This window comes from Arachis hypogaea, chromosome 20 (assembly GCF_003086295.3).
Source record: "Arachis hypogaea cultivar Tifrunner chromosome 20, arahy.Tifrunner.gnm2.J5K5, whole genome shotgun sequence".
NCBI classification, from domain to species: Eukaryota; Viridiplantae; Streptophyta; class Magnoliopsida; order Fabales; family Fabaceae; genus Arachis; species Arachis hypogaea.
Window position 1 is genome coordinate 29,933,429 of NC_092055.1, and position 17,248 is coordinate 29,950,676.

A 17,248-nucleotide genomic window follows, 5' to 3' on the forward strand; every position below is an offset into this window, starting at 1 on the left:
CTTGGTTTAAGAGCTTTTGGCTTTTTCTGCTTGCTTTTCTTTCTCTTTCTATTTTTTTTTTCGCCTATTTTTTTTCTGCAAGCTTTGTTCTTTGCTGCTTTTTCTTGCTTCAAGAATCATTTTTATGATTTTTCAGATTATCAAATAACATGTCTCCTAGTCATCATTCTTTCAAGAGCCAACATATTTAACATTCTTAAACAACAACTTCAAAAGACATATGCACTGTTCAAGCATACATTCAGAAAACAAGAAGCATTGTCACCACATCAATATAATTAAACTAAGTTCAAGGATAAATTCGAAACTCATGTACTTCTTGTTCTTTTGAATTAAAACAGTTTTCATTTAAGAGAGGTGATGGATTCATAGGACATTCATAACTTTAAGACACAGTTATTAACTACTAATGATCATGTAATGAAGACACAAACATAGGTAAGCACATAACATAGAAACGAAAAACAGAAGAAATAAGAACAAGGAATGAATCCACCTTAGTGATGGTGGCGTTTCCTTCTTGAGGAACCAATGATGTCCTTGAGCTCTTCTATGTCTCTTCTTTGCCTTTGTTGCTCCTCCTTCATTGCTTTTAGATCTTCTCTGATTTCATGAAGGATGATGGAGTGCTCTTGATGTTCCACCCTTAGTTGCTTCCAATAATTGTGTGGAAGAAAATGTATCCCCTGAGGTGTCTCAGGGATCTCTTGATTTGCAGTCAAATGTTCTACCACTGAGCTATAGACCCTTGATGGAAGCTTTTGTCTTCCCTTTCCTCTTTCTAGAGGTTTCTCTGGCCTTAGGTGCATTCAATGGTTATGGAAAAAACAAAAAAGCTATGCTTTTACCACACCAAACTTAGAATGTTGCTCGCCCTCGAGCAAAAGAAGAAAGAATAGAAGAAGAAGATATGGAGGAGATGGATGGGAGTGTGTATTCGGCCATATGGGTGGGATTGGGTGGGAGAGAGAGAAATGTTGAATTTTGAAGGTAGTGGGTGTATGGATGTGAGTGGTTAATAGGGAAGAGTGTTTGTTGGGAATAGAGGATGATTGAGAAGAGAGAAGAGAGTGAGTGGAGGTAGGTGGAGATCCTGTGGGGTCCACAGATCCTGAGATGATCCTGTGAGGTCCACAGATCTTGAGGTGTCAAGGCATTTACATCCCTGCACCAATTTAGGCATGTAAAATGCCCTTGCACACAACTCTGGGCGTTCAGCGCCAGGTTGGTGCCCATTTTGGGTGTTCAACGCCCATTTGCTGCCATTTCTGGCGTTGAACGCCAGAACCATGCTTGTTCTGGGCGTTCAGCGCCAGGATGCTGCCCATTCTGGGCGTTCAGCGCCAGAACCATGCTCTGTTCTGGCGTTTGAACGCCAGACAGATGCTCCTCCAGGGTGTGATTTTTCTTCTGCTGTTTTTTTGATTCCGTTTTCAATTTTTATATTTATTTTGTGACTCCACATGATCATGAACCTATAAAGACATATAACTAAGAAGAATATAGTTAGATAAATAAAGATTAGGTTGCCTCCCAACAAGCGCTTCTTTAATGTCAATAGCTTGACAGTGGGCTCTCATGGAGCCTCACAGATGTGCAGAGCTTTGTTGGGACTCTCCAACACCAAACTTAGAGTTTGGATATGGGAGTTCAACACCAAACTTAGAGTTTGGTTGTGGCCTCCCAACACCAAACTTAGAGTTTGACTGTGGGGGCTCTGGTTGACTCTGTTTTGAGAGAAGCTTTTTCTGCTTCCTCTCCATGGTTGCAGAGGAAGATCCTTGAGTTTTAAATACAAGGGAGTCCTCATTCCATTGAAGGACTATTTCACCTCTGTCAACATCAATCACAGCTCTTGCTGTGGCCAGGAAAGGTCTTCCTAGGATGATGGATTCATCCTCTTCCTTTCCAGTATCCAGGACTATGAAATCAGTAGGGATGTAAAGGCCTTCAACCTTTACTAACACGTCCTCTACTTGTCCATAAGCCTGTTTTCTTGAATTGTCTGCCATCTCTAATGAGATTTTAGCAGCTTGCACCCCATAGATTCCCAGTTTCTCTATTACAGAGAGGGGCATGAGGTTTATTCCTGAACCAAGGTCACATAGAGCCTTAAAGATCATGGTACCTATGGTACAGGGTATTATGAACTTTCCAGGATCCTGTCTCTTCTGAGGCAATGTCAGTTGATCCAGATCACTTAGTTCATTGATGAACAAGGGAGGTTCAACTTCCCAAGTATCAATGCCAAATAATTTGGCATTTAGCTTCATGATTGCACCAAGAAACTTGGCAGTTTGCTCTTCAGTAATATCCTCATTCTCTTCAGAAGAGGAATACTTATCAGAGCTCATGAAGGGCATAAGGAGGTTCAATGGGATCTCTATGGTCTCTAAATGGGCCTCAGAGTCCTTTGGTTCCTCAAAGGGAAGCTCCTTATTGATCACTGGACGTCCCAGGAGGTCTTCCTCCTTGGGATTCACGTCCTCCTCTCCCTCATTGGGTTCGGCCATTTTGCTTATGTCAATGGCCTTGCACTCTCCTTTTGGATTCTCTTCTGTATTGCTTGGGAGAGTACTGGGAGGGATTTCAGTGATCCTTTTACTCAGCTGGCCCACTTGTGCTTCCAAATTTCTAATGGAAGATCTTGTTTCATTCATGAAACTTACAGTGGCCTTGGATAGATCAGAGACTAGATTTGCTAAATTAGAAGCATTTTGTTCAGTGTTCTCTGTCTGTTGCTGAGTGGATGATGGAAAAGGTTTATTATTGTTAAACCTGTTTCTTCCACCATTATTAAAGCCCTTGTTGAGGCTTTTGATCCTTCCATGAGAAATTTGGATGATTTCTCCATGATGAGTTATAGGTGTTTCCATAAGGTTCACCTAAGTAATTTACCTCTGCTATTGCAGGGTTCTCAGGATCATAAGCTTCTTCTTCATAAGAAGCCTCTTGAGTACTGTTGGATGCGGCTTGCATTCCATTCAGACTCTGAGAAATCATATTGACTTGCTGAGTCAATATTTTGTTCTGAGCCAATATGGCATTCAGAGTATCAACCTCAAGAACTCCCTTCTTCATAGGCGTCCCATTACTCACAGGATTCCTTTCAGAAGTGTACATGAACTGGTTATTAGCAACCATGTCAATGAGTTCTTGAGCTTCTGCAAGCGTTTTCTTTAGGTGAATGGATCCACCTGCAGAAGTGTCCAGTGACATCTTTGATAGCTCAGATAAACCATCATAGAATATATCCAGGATGGTCCATTCTGAAAGTATGTCAGAAGGACACTTTTTGGTCAACTGTTTGTATCTTTCCCAAGCTTCATAGAGGGATTCACCTTCTTTCTGTCTGAAGGTTTGAACATCAGCTCTAAGCTTGCTCAGCTTTTGAGGAGGAAAGTACTTGGCTAAGAAAGCCGTGACCAGCTTATCCCAAGAGTTCAGGCTGTCTTTGGATTGAGAATCCAACCATAATCTAGCTCTGTCTCTTACAGCAAAAGGGAAAAGCATGAGCCTGTAGACTTCAGGATCTACTCCATTAGTCTTAACAGTATCACATATCTGCAAGAATTCAGTTAAGAATTGAAAAGGATCTTCAGATGGAAGTCCATGAAACTTGCAGTTCTGCTGCATCAGAGAAACTAGTTGAGGTTTCAGCTCAAAGTTGTTTGCTCCAATGGCAGGAATGGAGATGCTTCTTCCATGTAAATTGGAATTAGGTGCAGTAAAGTCACCAAGCATCTTCCTTACATTATTATTATTTTCGGCTGCCATCTCCTCTTCCTGTTCGAAAATTTCTGAAAGGTTTTCTCTGGATTGTTGTATTTTAGCTTCTCTTAATTTTCTCTTCAGAGTCCTTTCAGGTTCTGGATCTGCCTCAACAAGAATGTTCTTGTCCTTGCTCCTGCTCATATGACAAAGAAGAGGGCACAGAATAATAATAATAATAATATGGATCCTTTATACCACAGTATAGGGATCCCTTTGTGAGTAGAAGAAGAGGGGGAGACAAAGAATGTAATATAATAGAAGAAACACAACTGTGAGGATGGCAGAGATGTGAGATAAGATGTTAGGATATGAATGAATAAATAGAATAAGATGGGGGAGGGATAATTTTCGAAAATTTATTTTTGAAAAAGAGTTAGTGATTTTCGAAAATGGTTTTTAAAAAATGTTAGTATTTTTCAAAATTTTTTTTTTGAAATAAAAAATAAAAACAATTAGTTAGTTAAAAAAAAATTTTGAAAAAGAGGGAAGATATTTTCGAAAATTAGAGAGAGAGTTAGTTAGGTAGTTTTGAAAAAGTTAAGAGACAAACAAAAAGTTAGTTAGTTAGTTGAAACAAATTTTGAAAAGATAAGAAGTTAGGAGGTTAGAAAAGATATTTTGAAAAGATATTTTTTTGAAAAAGATAAGATAAGAAGATATTTTTGAAAAGATATGATTGAAATTAGTTTTGAAAAAGATTTGATTTTTAAAATCACAATTAATGACTTGATTCATAAGAAATCACAAGATATGATTCTAGAACTTAAAGTTTGAATCTTTCTTAACAAGCAAGTAACAAACTTCAAATTTTTGAATCAAAACATTAATTGTTTATGTTATTTTCGAAAATTTGGTATAAAAATAAGAAAAAGATTTTTGAAAAATATTTTTTTGAATTTTCGAAAATAACCAAGAATTTTGAAAAAGATTTGATTTTTGAAAAAGATTTTGAAAAAGATAAGATTTTCAAATTGAAAATTTGATTTGACTCATGAGAAACAATTAGATTTTAAAAATTTTTGAAAAAGTCAATTCAAATTTTCGAACTTGATGAGAGAAAAGGGGAAGGATATATTTTTTTTTTATTTTTGAAAAACATGAAAATTATGCAATGCATGAAATTTTTAGATCAAAACAATGAATGCATGCAAGAATGCTATGAATGTCAAGATGAACACCAAGAACACTATGAAGATCATGATGAACATCAAGAACACATTTTTGAAAAATTTTTAATGCAAAGAAAACATGCAAGACCCCAAACTTAGAATTCTTTAATGCTTAGACACTAAGAATTCAAGAATGCATATGAAAAACAAGAAAAGACACAAAACATGCAAATGCAAAGATCAAACAAGAAGACTTACCAAGAACAACTTGAAGATCATGAAGAACACTATGAATGCATGAATTTTCGAAAAAATGCAAGATGCACATGTAATTGACACCAAACTTATAACATGACTCAAGACTCAAACAAGAACACAAAATATTTTTTATTTTTATGATTTTCTAATTTTTTTTGTATTTTTTTCGAAAATTAATTGAAAAAGGAAAATAAGGATTCCAAAATTTTTAATATGAATTCCAGGAATCTTGCATTGTTAGTCTAAAGCTTCAGTCCAGGAATTAGACATGGCTCACCAGCCAGCCAAGCTTCCAATGAAAGCTCCAGTCCAAAACACTAGACATGGCCAATGGCCAGCCAAGCTTCAGCATTTAACACCAGAGTATATTGCTCTTGATAACAAATTGCAAGCCTCAGTCCAAATAAATTTAGACATGGCTTTACAACCAGCCAGGCTTTACATGCTTCATGAAACACTAGAATTCATTCTTTAAAAATTTTGAATAAAAATTTTATTTTTTTGAAAACATTTTTATTTTTTTCGAAAACAGATGAGAAAATTTTTAGAAATATTTTTTTTTGAAAATTTTTTTTTTGAAAAGAAAACAAAAAGAAAATTACCTAATCTGAGCAACAAGATGAACCGTCAGTTGTCCAAACTCAAACAATCCCCGGCAACGGCGCCAAAAACTTGGTGCACGAAATTGTGATGTCCAGGCTCGAACAATCCCTGGCAACGTGAGCAACTTGGTACGCGTAATCGTGATTACACTGTAATTATGTAGAATTCACGGCTCTTTCTTTCCCTGGCAATGGCGCCAAGAACATGGTGCCAATACCATGGTTCACAACTTCGATACAACTAACCAGCAAGTGCACTGGGTCGTCCAAGTAATACCTTACGTGAGTAAGGGTCGAATCCCACGGAGATTGTTGGTATGAAGCAAGCTATGGTCACCTTGCAAATCTCAGTCAGGCAGATATAAAATAATCATGGAGTTTTCGAATAATAAATAATAGAATAGGGATAGAGATACTTATGTAAATCATTGGTAGGAATTTCAGATAAGCGAATGGAGATGCTTTTCGTTCCTCTGAACCTCTGCTTTCCTACTATCTTCATCCAATCAGTCTCACTCCTTTCCATGGCTGGCTTTATGTGATACATCACCACTGTCAATGGCTACTTTCGGTCATCTCTCGGGAAAATGATCCAATGCCCTGTCACGGCACGGCTAATCGTCTGGAGGCATCACCCTTGCCAATGGCTTCATCTTATCCTCTCAGTGAATAATATGCTCACGCACCCTGTCACGGCACGGCTATTCATCTGTCGGTTCTCGATCATGCTGGAATAGGATTTACTATCCTTTTGCGTCTGTCACTAACGCCCTGCAATCGCGAGTTTGGAGCTCGTCACAGTCATTCATTCATTGAATCCTACTCGGAATAACACAGACAAGGTTTAGACTTTCCGGATTCTCTTGAATGCCGCCATCATTCTAGCTTACGCCACGAAGATTCTGGTTAAGAAATCTAAGAGATATTCATTCTAGCTTATTTCATGTAGAACGGAAGTGTTTGTCAGGCACGTGTTCATAGGGGAGATGGTGATGAGCGTCACACATAATCATCACCTTCATCACGTTCTTGGGTGCGAATGGATATCTTAGAAGTGAAATAAGATGAATTGAATAGAAAACAGTAGTACTTGCATTAATCTTTGAGGAACAGCAGAGCTCCACACCTTAATCTATGGAGTGTAGAAACTCTACCGTTGAAAATACATAAGTGAAGGTCCAGGCATGGCCGAGATGGCCAGCCCCCAAAGTCTAAGAACAATGCGTTCAAAGATGATCCTAAGATCCTAAGATGATCAAAAGATGCCTAATACAATAGTAAAAGGTCCTATTTATAATAAATTAGCTACTAGAGTTTACATGAGTAAGTAATTGATGCATAAATCCACTTCCTGGGCCCACATGGTGTGTGTTTGGGCTGAGCCTGAGTGTTGCATGTGTAGAGGTCCTTCTTGGAGTTGAACGCCAGCTTTTGTGCCAGTTTGGGCGTTCAACTCTGGTTTTGGCTCCTTTTCTGGCGCTGGACGCCAGATTTGGGCAGAGAGCTGGCGTTGAACGCCAGTTTACGTCGTCTATTCTTGGCCAAAGTATGGACTATTATATATTGCTGGAAAGCCCTGGATGTCTACTTTCCAACGCAATTGGAAGCGCGCCATTTCGAGTTCTGTAGCTCCAGAAAATCCACTTTGAGTGCAGGGAGGTCAGAATCCAACAGCATCAGCAGTCCTTCTTCAACCTCTGAATCTGATTTTTGCTCAAGTCCCTCAATTTCAGCCAGAAAATACCTGAAATCACAGAAAAATACACAAACTCATAGTAAAGTCCAGAAATGTGAATTTAACATAAAAACTAATGAAAACATCCCTAAAAGTAACTAGATCCTACTGAAAACATATTAAAAACAATGCCAAAAAGCGTATAAATTATCCGCTCATCAATGGTTTATCTTGTGCTTAATTGAGTGGTTTCATCAAGTCTTCACCCACTTATTCATACTAATTGCATGATTTTATAACTCCTTCCTAGTATTATTTTATGGTTGAAAACTTGCTTCCTAGAGACCTTTAATTAGTATATTTTAATTCTCCTTTATAATTGCTTAGAGGATGGAAAGAAAGCATGTAAAAGTGGAAGGAATACAAGAAACTGAAGGAACTGCTAAAACTGTCTAGCTTGACCTTCTGGTACTAAATCGACCATAACTTGAGCTACAGAGGTCCAAATGACGCGGTTCTAATTACGTTGGAAAGCTAACGTCCGGGGCTTCGCAACGATATATAATTTGCCATAGCTTCTCCGAAGCCAGGCGACACGCACGAGTGGATCACGCGGATGCGTGACCTGGCAAAAACCCAATCCACGCTAACGCGTGGACGACGCTTCCACGTGACTTTGCAGCGACCTGTACATACCAGAAATCACCCGATTTCTGGGCTGTTTTTGACCCAATTTTTGGCCCAAAAAACACAGATTAGAGGCTATAAAGTGGAAAATCTATCCATTCATCCAACAATTCATACAACATTCATAATTCACAATTTTAGGTTTTAGATGTAGTTTTAGAGAGAGAGAGAGGCTCTCTCCTCTCTCTTAGGATTTAGGATTAGGATTTATCTTAGGTTTTAGGATTAGGATGCCTTCGTTTTCTCCAATTCCAGGTTCTATGTTCTTTTAAATTTAGTTTCTCTTATCTACTTTTATTTATTCTATTACTTTAGTTGCTCTATTTCTCTTGGTAATTACTTGTTTAGCCAATTAGCTTATGAACCCTTCATGTTAGGATTGATTTTCTTAATTAATACACATTGAGGTCTTTCAGATTTAATATTGCTTTCTTTTATTTATGTTATTGATGTTCCAATTTAATTTAGAATTTCCCCTTTTGGCTTTGGTTGAGTAATTGGTGAAACTTGAGTTGTCAAACTCAGTTGTTGGTTGAAAATTGGAATTTGCTGATTAATTTGGATCCTCTAAAGCTAGTATTTCCATAGGAGTTGACTAGGACTTGAGGAATCAAGTTAATTAGTCCACTTGACTTTCCTTTATTTAGTAAGGGTTAACTAAGTGGGAGCAATAATAATTCTCATCACACCTGATAAGGATAACTAGGATGGGATTTTCAGTTCTCATACCTTACCAAGAGTCTTTATAATTATTAATTTATTTTTCTTGCCATTTAAATTACTTGCTCCTTATTTCAAAAACCCATAAATATACCTTTTCTCATAACCAATAATAAATTATACCTCCCTGCAATTCCTTAAGAAGACAACCCGAGGTTTAAATACTTCGGTTACAAATTTTATTGGGTTTTGTTACTTGTGACAACCAAAGTTTTTGTACGAAAGGATTATTTGTTGGTTTAGAAACTATACTTACAACGTGATTATTCTTATAAAATTCTTTACCTTCAAAAATTCGTTCGTCAAAATGGCATCGCTGACGCGCTCGTGTCGTTCTGAGAAATCAGGCCCCACGCGTCCGCGTCACCCACGCGAATGCGTGGCCCTGCAAAATCGACGTAAATGGGTGTATGGCAAAGAGTTATGATGGAGTGGGGCTGGAATGATGCTAGAAGCACAAGCCCTATCACGCGAACGCGTGCCCCACGCGTCCGCGTGCCCCATGCGTCCGCGTCGTTTTCAAAATATGGCCATTCACGCGATCGCGTCACCCACGCGCCCGCGTCACCCAAATTTTTGGAAAAATGCGTATAAAACAGAGAATTGTGCGTACGCGAGGCTACACTCGCGCGAATAGCACAAATTAGGTCACGCGATCGCGTCACCCACGCGTCTGCGTCACCTGATCCTATCACACACCACGCGAACACGTGACCCACGCGTCCGCGTCGCATGCGACGCACAGTTTATCCAGATCAGCGCCAGAATTCCTATCTCTTCTTCTCCAATCCTACTTATCTTTCTATTATCATTCCTTCTTCTTTCTTCTATCTTTTCTTATTCTTTCTTCCTCCTTTCTTACTTTCTTTTTCTTCATCTCTTTAACTTCTCATCCTTCTTCACTTTCATTCTATTTTACTTAATTTATTTGCATACTTTCATTTATTGCATTTTAATTTTGTGCATGTTTTTATTTTTCCATTGGTGTTAAATTTTCTTATTCAACCGTTGCATCTTTTCTTGAATTATTCTGGTGCTTCATGACTTGTTTTTTTTCTGATTGGGTATTATTATTCATAAGTCAATGCTAATTTTTATAATACTGGTATTCCTTTGCATTGACATGCACTCACACTATCTTGCATTACCCACATTCTCTCCCCTATTGTTGCAACTTTTGCACCACTGGCATGCCATGTGCTTCTATTGTTTTCTCACTTGCATGTTGTAGCTACCATGTAATTGAGACCCTCATTATTTGGCATTAACCCACCCAGACTTTATTTATTTTATTATCTTTATTTCTGGGTTACTTTTTCTTCTTTTTCCTCTTTTTTCAGGCTGGCCACCGAGATAGGGAAAGAGAAACTTCTATATGGAGAAACATACAAGTTCCATCTGCACAATCTATGGAGAAAAGCGTCAGTTGGAGCAACCCGTCCACTCGCACATCTTAGCATGCACCGAGGACGGTGCAATCTTTAAGTGTGGGGAGGTCGATACCGACTTCCATGGGTTAGTTACCTTCTTCTCAACACCAATGTTTTATTTTCTTTGTTTGTTCATTGTTGCATTTGCATGTTTGATTGCATATTTGTTTGATTTTGTGCATATTTTACCACCACTTGGTTAAAGTAATATTTTCTTTTTCAAGAAACTTCTTATAGCATTCCACTAATTTGAATTAAATTTTTATTGAACTTGTTTGAAGAAATATTATTTTGAAACATGGTTTAGAGCTCGAACACATAAAACCAGTGAGATTTTGAGCCTACTTTTTGGTTGTATTTTATCAACTAATATTTTATTTTTGGTGTGTGTTGTTCTCTCTAAAATTGTGATCTTTGTATTGCTTAATTCTATATTTTCATAGTTTGATGTATGCATACACTTACATGATTGAGGCCTTTGTTTCATTGAGCTTATATACCCATATGGCCTTCCCCTTTCATTATCCTTTACAAACCAATGTTAAGCCTATTATACACCTTTGTTCTTTACTTTAGCTCATCACTAACTCTAAGCAAAAAATAATAATGTCCTTAATTTGAATCCTTGGTTAGCTTAGACTAGTAAGAGTGCTCATGAATTAAGTGTGGGGAAAAGTGGGTTTGGAAACGTTTGGTTTAAGAATTGGGTGTTATATATCTTTATGAAAACGTAAAAGAAATGTTTAGGACATATTCATGCATTCAATAATTTAATCATATGCATTGAGAAAAAATAAAACAAAAAAAAAAGAAAAAAAGAAAAAAGAAAAAAGAAAAAAAAGAGAAGAGCAAATAAGTAAAAAGGGACAAAATGCCCAAAAGTAAAAGGTGAGAGCAATGCATATGTACTGTACTCGAAATTAGGATGCATGAATATGTGGAAAACATGGTTAATGGACAGTTAGGTTTTGTATTATGATTACATGGATTGTCTTCAGTTAGGTGGAAAAAGTTTAAGTTAATTAAGGATTCAAATTTTAGTCCACTTGACCAAATACAATTCTACCTTGACCCTAACCCCATTACAACCCTTAAAAGACCTCTTGATATGTGTATCTGTGCATTAAATTTTTGTTGATTGTTAGATGAAGAGCAAGCCTTAGAAAGCAAGGTTAGTAGAGAATTGAGAGAATCGAACCTTAAATACATGAGAGATTAGAGTCCATACACTTCCAGTGAGGGTTCGATGCTCGATTCTTTGTTCCCGGCTTTCACGAGCTATTTTCTTTTGCAAGTCTATTTGTAATTCATTTTTGTGATTTGAATTAGTGAAATCCAGTTCATATGTGTTCTTAAAAGATTTGTTTACTTTTAACCAAGTAGGTAGAAATATTTTGCATGTAGTTGCATTCATATAAGGTTGCATTTCATACTTTCTACCATTCCTCTTCACTCCTTTATAGCTTCTCTTGAGTTTAGCATGAGGACATGCTAATGTTTAAGTGTGGGGAGGTTGATAAACCACTATTTTATGGTTTATCTTGTGCTCAATTGAGTGGTTTCATCAAGTCTTCACCCACTTATTCATACTAATTATATGATTTTATAACTCCTTCCTAGTATTATTTTATGGTTGAAAACTTGCTTCCTAGAGACCTTTAATTAGTATATTTTAATTCTCCTTTATACCATTCGATGCCTTGATATGTGTGTTAAGTGATTTTAGAATTTATAGGGCAGGAATGGCTTAGAGGATGGAAAGGAAGTATGCAAAAGTGGAAGGAATACAAGAAACTGAAGGAACTGCTAAAGCTGTCCAGCCTGACCTCCTGGTACTAAATCGACCATAACTTGAGCTACAGAGGTCCAAATGATGCGGTTCTAGTTGCGTTGGAAAGCTAACGTCCGGGACTTCACAAAGATATATAATTTGCCAGCTAACACGTAGACGACGCTTCCGCGTGACTTTGCAGCGACCTGTACGTACTAGAAATCGCTGGGGGCGATTTCTGGGCTATTTTTGACCCAGTTTTTGCCCAGAAAATACATATTAGAGGCTATAAAGTGGGGGAATCCATCCATTCATCCAACAATTCATACAACATTCATAATTCACAATTTTAGGTTTTAGATGTAGTTTTAGAGAGAGATAGAGGCTCTCTCATCTCTCTTAGGATTTAGGATTAGGATTTCTCTTAGGTTTTAGGATTAGGATGCCTTCGTTTTCTCCAATTCTAGGTTCTATGTTATTTTAAATTTAGTTTCTCTTATCTACTTTTATTTATTCTATTACTTTAGTTGCTCTATTTCTCTTGGTAATTACTTGTTTAGCCAATTGGCTTATGAACCCTTCATGTTAGAATTGAATTTCTTAATTAATACACATTGAGGTATTTCAGATTTAATATTACTTTCTTTTATTTATGTTATTGATGTTCCAATTTAATTTAGAATTTTTCCCTTTTGGCTTTGATTGAGTAATTGGTGACACTTGAGTTGTAAAACTCAGCTGTTGGTTGAAAATTAGAATTTGCTGATTAATTTGGATCCCTCTAAAGCTAGTCTTTCCATAGGAGTTGACTAGGACTTGAGGAATCAAGTTAATTAGTCCACTTGACTTTCCTTTATTTAGTAAGGGTTAACTAAGTGGGAGCAATAACAATTCTCATCACACCTGATAAGGATAACTAGGATGGGATTTTCAGTTCTCATACCTTACCAAGAGTCTTTATAATTATTAATTTATATTTCTTGCCATTTAAATTACTTGCTCCTTATTTCAAAAACCCATAAATATACCTTTTTCCATAACCAATAATAAATCATACCTCCCTGCAATTCCTTGAGAAGACGACCCGAGGTTTAAATACTTCGGTTATAAATTTTATTGGGTTTTGTTACTTGTGACAACCAAAGTTTTTGTACGAAAGGATTCTTTGTTGGTTTAGAAACTATACTTACAACGTGATTATTCTTATAAAATTCTTTACCTTCAAAAATCCGTTCGTCAATAATCATTCGTAATCATTTTAAAACCATTCATCATAGCTATGGTATCACATATACTTCATGTATTCACATTTTTCATATATAAATCATCACTTTCCAACCTTACTTCACCCCAAGATACCTCCTCTTCCCTAGTTTCATCTCATTACTAGGCCTACTACTAAGATCTAGGGTTAAAAGGGTGAAAATAAAGGTTTAGAGGTTTAAAATCATGTTTAAAATACAAAAATCTCATTTGCTGAAAACAGGGGTCACGCGTACGCGTGGGAGTGCATTACTGAAATGTCACGCGTATGCGTGGGCGTGAAATTTTCCATACTTGCATACGCAACCACGCTGCTTACGTACACGAGATGCCCAACCCAAATAGGTTGGTCGCGTCGTGTGCAGTGGTCGCGTACGCAAATTATGCAGAACAGCAAAAATGCTGAATGCTGCAGAATTTTCAGCTTTGCACTCCAAACTTCTGACGCGCATAACTTTTTCGTTTTAAAACATTTTTCATCCGTTCTTTAAACAGCGTAAAGTTCACGGACCCAATTTTTATTTAAATAAGTTTGAAATAATTTGAGGGGTCCGGAAGCCGAGTTATAGCTCGCCAAACTTCGGCCAAAAATCAAATTTTTACAAAAATACTCTAACCTCTATTTTCAACCATTCACCATTCAAAACCAACTTCCTATGCTCATAATCAACACCAAAAAATACCATATCATAGAAACACAGTCCCACATCCTACCACAACCAATTTTACCTCAATTTCATACAATCGTATACATGAGCTTCTCAATTAAACCAACAAGATCATCGATAATTCATTCCATATATTTATTCATTCCCATCATCTTCATCATTCATCATTAAAATCATCATGCATCAGTACATTCTCACCACAACATTAATTGCCAAAATTCATATTCAATCCAAATCAATAATCATCATCAAGGATACTAAATATTTAACACAATCATACATTCCAACCTATCCTATGGTCATCTAGCCTAAGTTTTCATATTACATTACATTTTAGACACAAGAAACCAAAACCATACCTTGGCCGATTTCTATGTATAACCCAAGGCAACCCACAAGGCAATATTGCAAGCCTCAATCACCAAAATTCAGCAACTAGATCTCACTCCAAGCATCCAATTAAGCTTTCAACATTTCCAATTGCTTCATATCACATATATATACACACCTAATACATTTTATTACATATACATACCCAAAATTCAATACCCAATACATATAAACAAGGAATTGATAAGGGTTAACGATCCTTACCTTGGATGTGCCTTAATTTAGCAAAAACCCACTAATCTCTCAAGTCAATTTGATCCTAAAACATCCAATTAACCAAAATCTTAATACCCCAAAACTTTGACATTTTTGAGATGAATAAGAGAGAATAGGAACTGGAAATATGATTTCCTCACCTTATAACTTACTAGACTTTGTAGAGCTCGTCACTGCGGATGCGTAGCCACAAACGGTGCGGCTACCGAAGCTCAGAGCAGGAAGTTATGGTGGTTGGATTATGGTGTTAGGGTCTATCTTTCTTCTCCCTCACCTTGAGCATTGCTTCAGCATGCCTTAGCTAAAGGGAAGAAGAAGAGTGTTTCTTCTTTTAAGTGTATGGCCTAATAGGTTGGGCATTGGGCCCATTTTGGGCCCAGTTCGACCGATTTGGCCCGTTCGACCCAATCTTGGGCAAATTCTTTAAAATTAGTGTCAAAATTTTTGTTTTAATTTTCTCTATCATATTAAACCATAAAAATTACATTTCTTATTTTCTAGAATAAATTCTAATTTATGAGTTAATTTTTATTAATTAACTGGGTTTTACATGTAATGGGCTTGTCCGGGTACGGTAAAGGAGCACTTCCAAAGTTTGACTGAGATCTCAAATAGAAAAGAGGAGTGCAAGAGATGGATGGTGAGTTTTTGTGCGATCATTTAGAACGAAATCGGAGGATTTTTCAGAACAACGAAAAAGGGGTTGGGGAGATTATCAACATATCCGTTCTGAGCTACAAGGAGTGGTTAGATGCAGACCCCTTCTGTTGTTGATGGTAATACTGGAGATGACAGAAGGATATCTATGTCTGCTTTATTTGTTTTGCTTAATTTTCATTACTTTGTTTGTTATTCCTGTGTTGTTGTCCTCTTTGCTCCACTTGTTATGTTGAGCTTCTCTTTAAAAAAAATTATTCAGAATTTATCAGAACAACTAACATCAAAATTTCTTAACAATAACACATAACTTTTTTAGTTTTTATACTAAAATTTTGCTACAAAAACACAAAAATGTCTTTTTTAATACTGCATTTTTTCTTCTTCATTCTTTCTTTCTTTTTTCTGTTGGTCTTGTTTCTTGTTTTAGGAGCATTGTTTCTTATATTAGACTTGAATGAACATGTTTGTAATGTATTGCAATCTTATTTAATTGAATAAATATAGGTTCATCCTCTTTTTAGTGATTTTGAAAAATTATGTATTTTTTCTATGTTGTTTGATTTTTTTATATTCTTATTAAGAGAGTAAAACAAGAAAAATCATGAGAAGGTAAAACAAGAAGAAAAAATAAATAAAAAAAGAAGAAGAAGAAGAAGAAGAAGATGATGATGATGATGATGATGATGATGATGATGATGATGATGATGATGATGAAGAATGAGGAGGAGGAGTTTTGAGTTATTGTTCTTATGTACGTAACATGGATGTAACTCGGTGCCTGAGAATCAACGTCGAGTTATTTTCTTCAATGCCGAGCTATAGACTTGAAAGATCCGAGCTTGCGTCCAGAGAGATATCACATCTTGGAAAATTATGAACAAAGAGGGAGTGTACTTGCAAAAGGCACTCCGATACTTAAGTTAGTATTGTGAATTCAGTTCATCTTTTGAGTATAAAATACCATACCTTTATAGGTGAGGTGAAATAGGTCAGTTATGTTTCTGTTAACCATCTGAATTGAAGAGCAGTTATTAGGTTTTAATAAGTGATAATGCCTGGTTGGACATCTTTATTCCAGGATGTAATCCGTTGATTCTGACTGTAACGTATAATGCCAAGTTATAACACAGAGTGCCGAGTTATAACATAAAGTGCCGAGTTATGGTGTATGTGATGAGCGGATATTTTATACGCTTTTTGGCATCATTTTCATATAGTTTTTAGCATGTTTTGTTTAAGTTTTATTAGGTTTTCATAGGTTTTAGAGTAAAATTCACATTTTTGGATTTTACTATGAGTTATTGTGTTTTTATGCAATTTCAGGGATTTTTTGGCTGAAATTGAGGAGCTAGAGCAAAAGTCTGATTCAGAGGCAGAGAAAGCACTGCAGATGCTGTCAGAATCTGACCTCTGTGCACTCAAAGGAGCTTTTCTGGAGCTACAGATATCCAAATGGAGCTTTCTTAACAGCTATGGAAAGCTAACATCCAGGGATTTCCAGAAATATATAATAGTCCATACTTTGCTTCATAATTGAAGGCCCAAAACTGGCGTTCAACGCCAGCCATCTACCCCAGTCCTGGCGTCCAACGCCCACAAAGGTGTCCCTAGCTAGCGTTCAACACCCAAGGAGCATCCTAGCACGTGGGAGACACTAAAGCTCATCCCAAACACTCACTAAGTGGGCCCCAGAAGTGGATTTTCGCACTACAAGCCTAAGCCTATCATATTTCTGTAATTCTTATAGATTAGTATTTATAGGAGGAGATCAACCATGTTTAGGATCTCTCTCTAACATATCATATTTTCGAACACCATTATGTACAGTATGAGCCACTAAACCTTCTAGGTTAAGGTTAGGAGCTCTACTGAGTTTTATGGATTAATAAAAGCATTACTGTTCTATTTTAATTTGTGTTTGATTCTCTCCTAAGATGTATCTTCGTTCTTCAACCTTATGAATGAGTTAAACCGGCACAAGGTTATCTCGATTCTACATGGGTTCAGTGTAAACCCCACAAAATT

At 36.8% G+C, this 17,248-nt stretch overlaps 1 non-coding gene across 1 annotated transcript; it reads left to right on the forward strand.

The window, feature by feature from the left end:
* The first annotated feature begins 3,277 nt into the window (after positions 1–3,277).
* LOC112787753 (small nucleolar RNA R71) lies at positions 3,278–3,381 on the forward strand. Its single transcript, XR_003195147.1, has one exon. It is a non-coding gene; the product is annotated as a small nucleolar RNA R71 (small nucleolar RNA).
* The last annotated feature ends 13,867 nt before the right edge of the window (positions 3,382–17,248 follow it).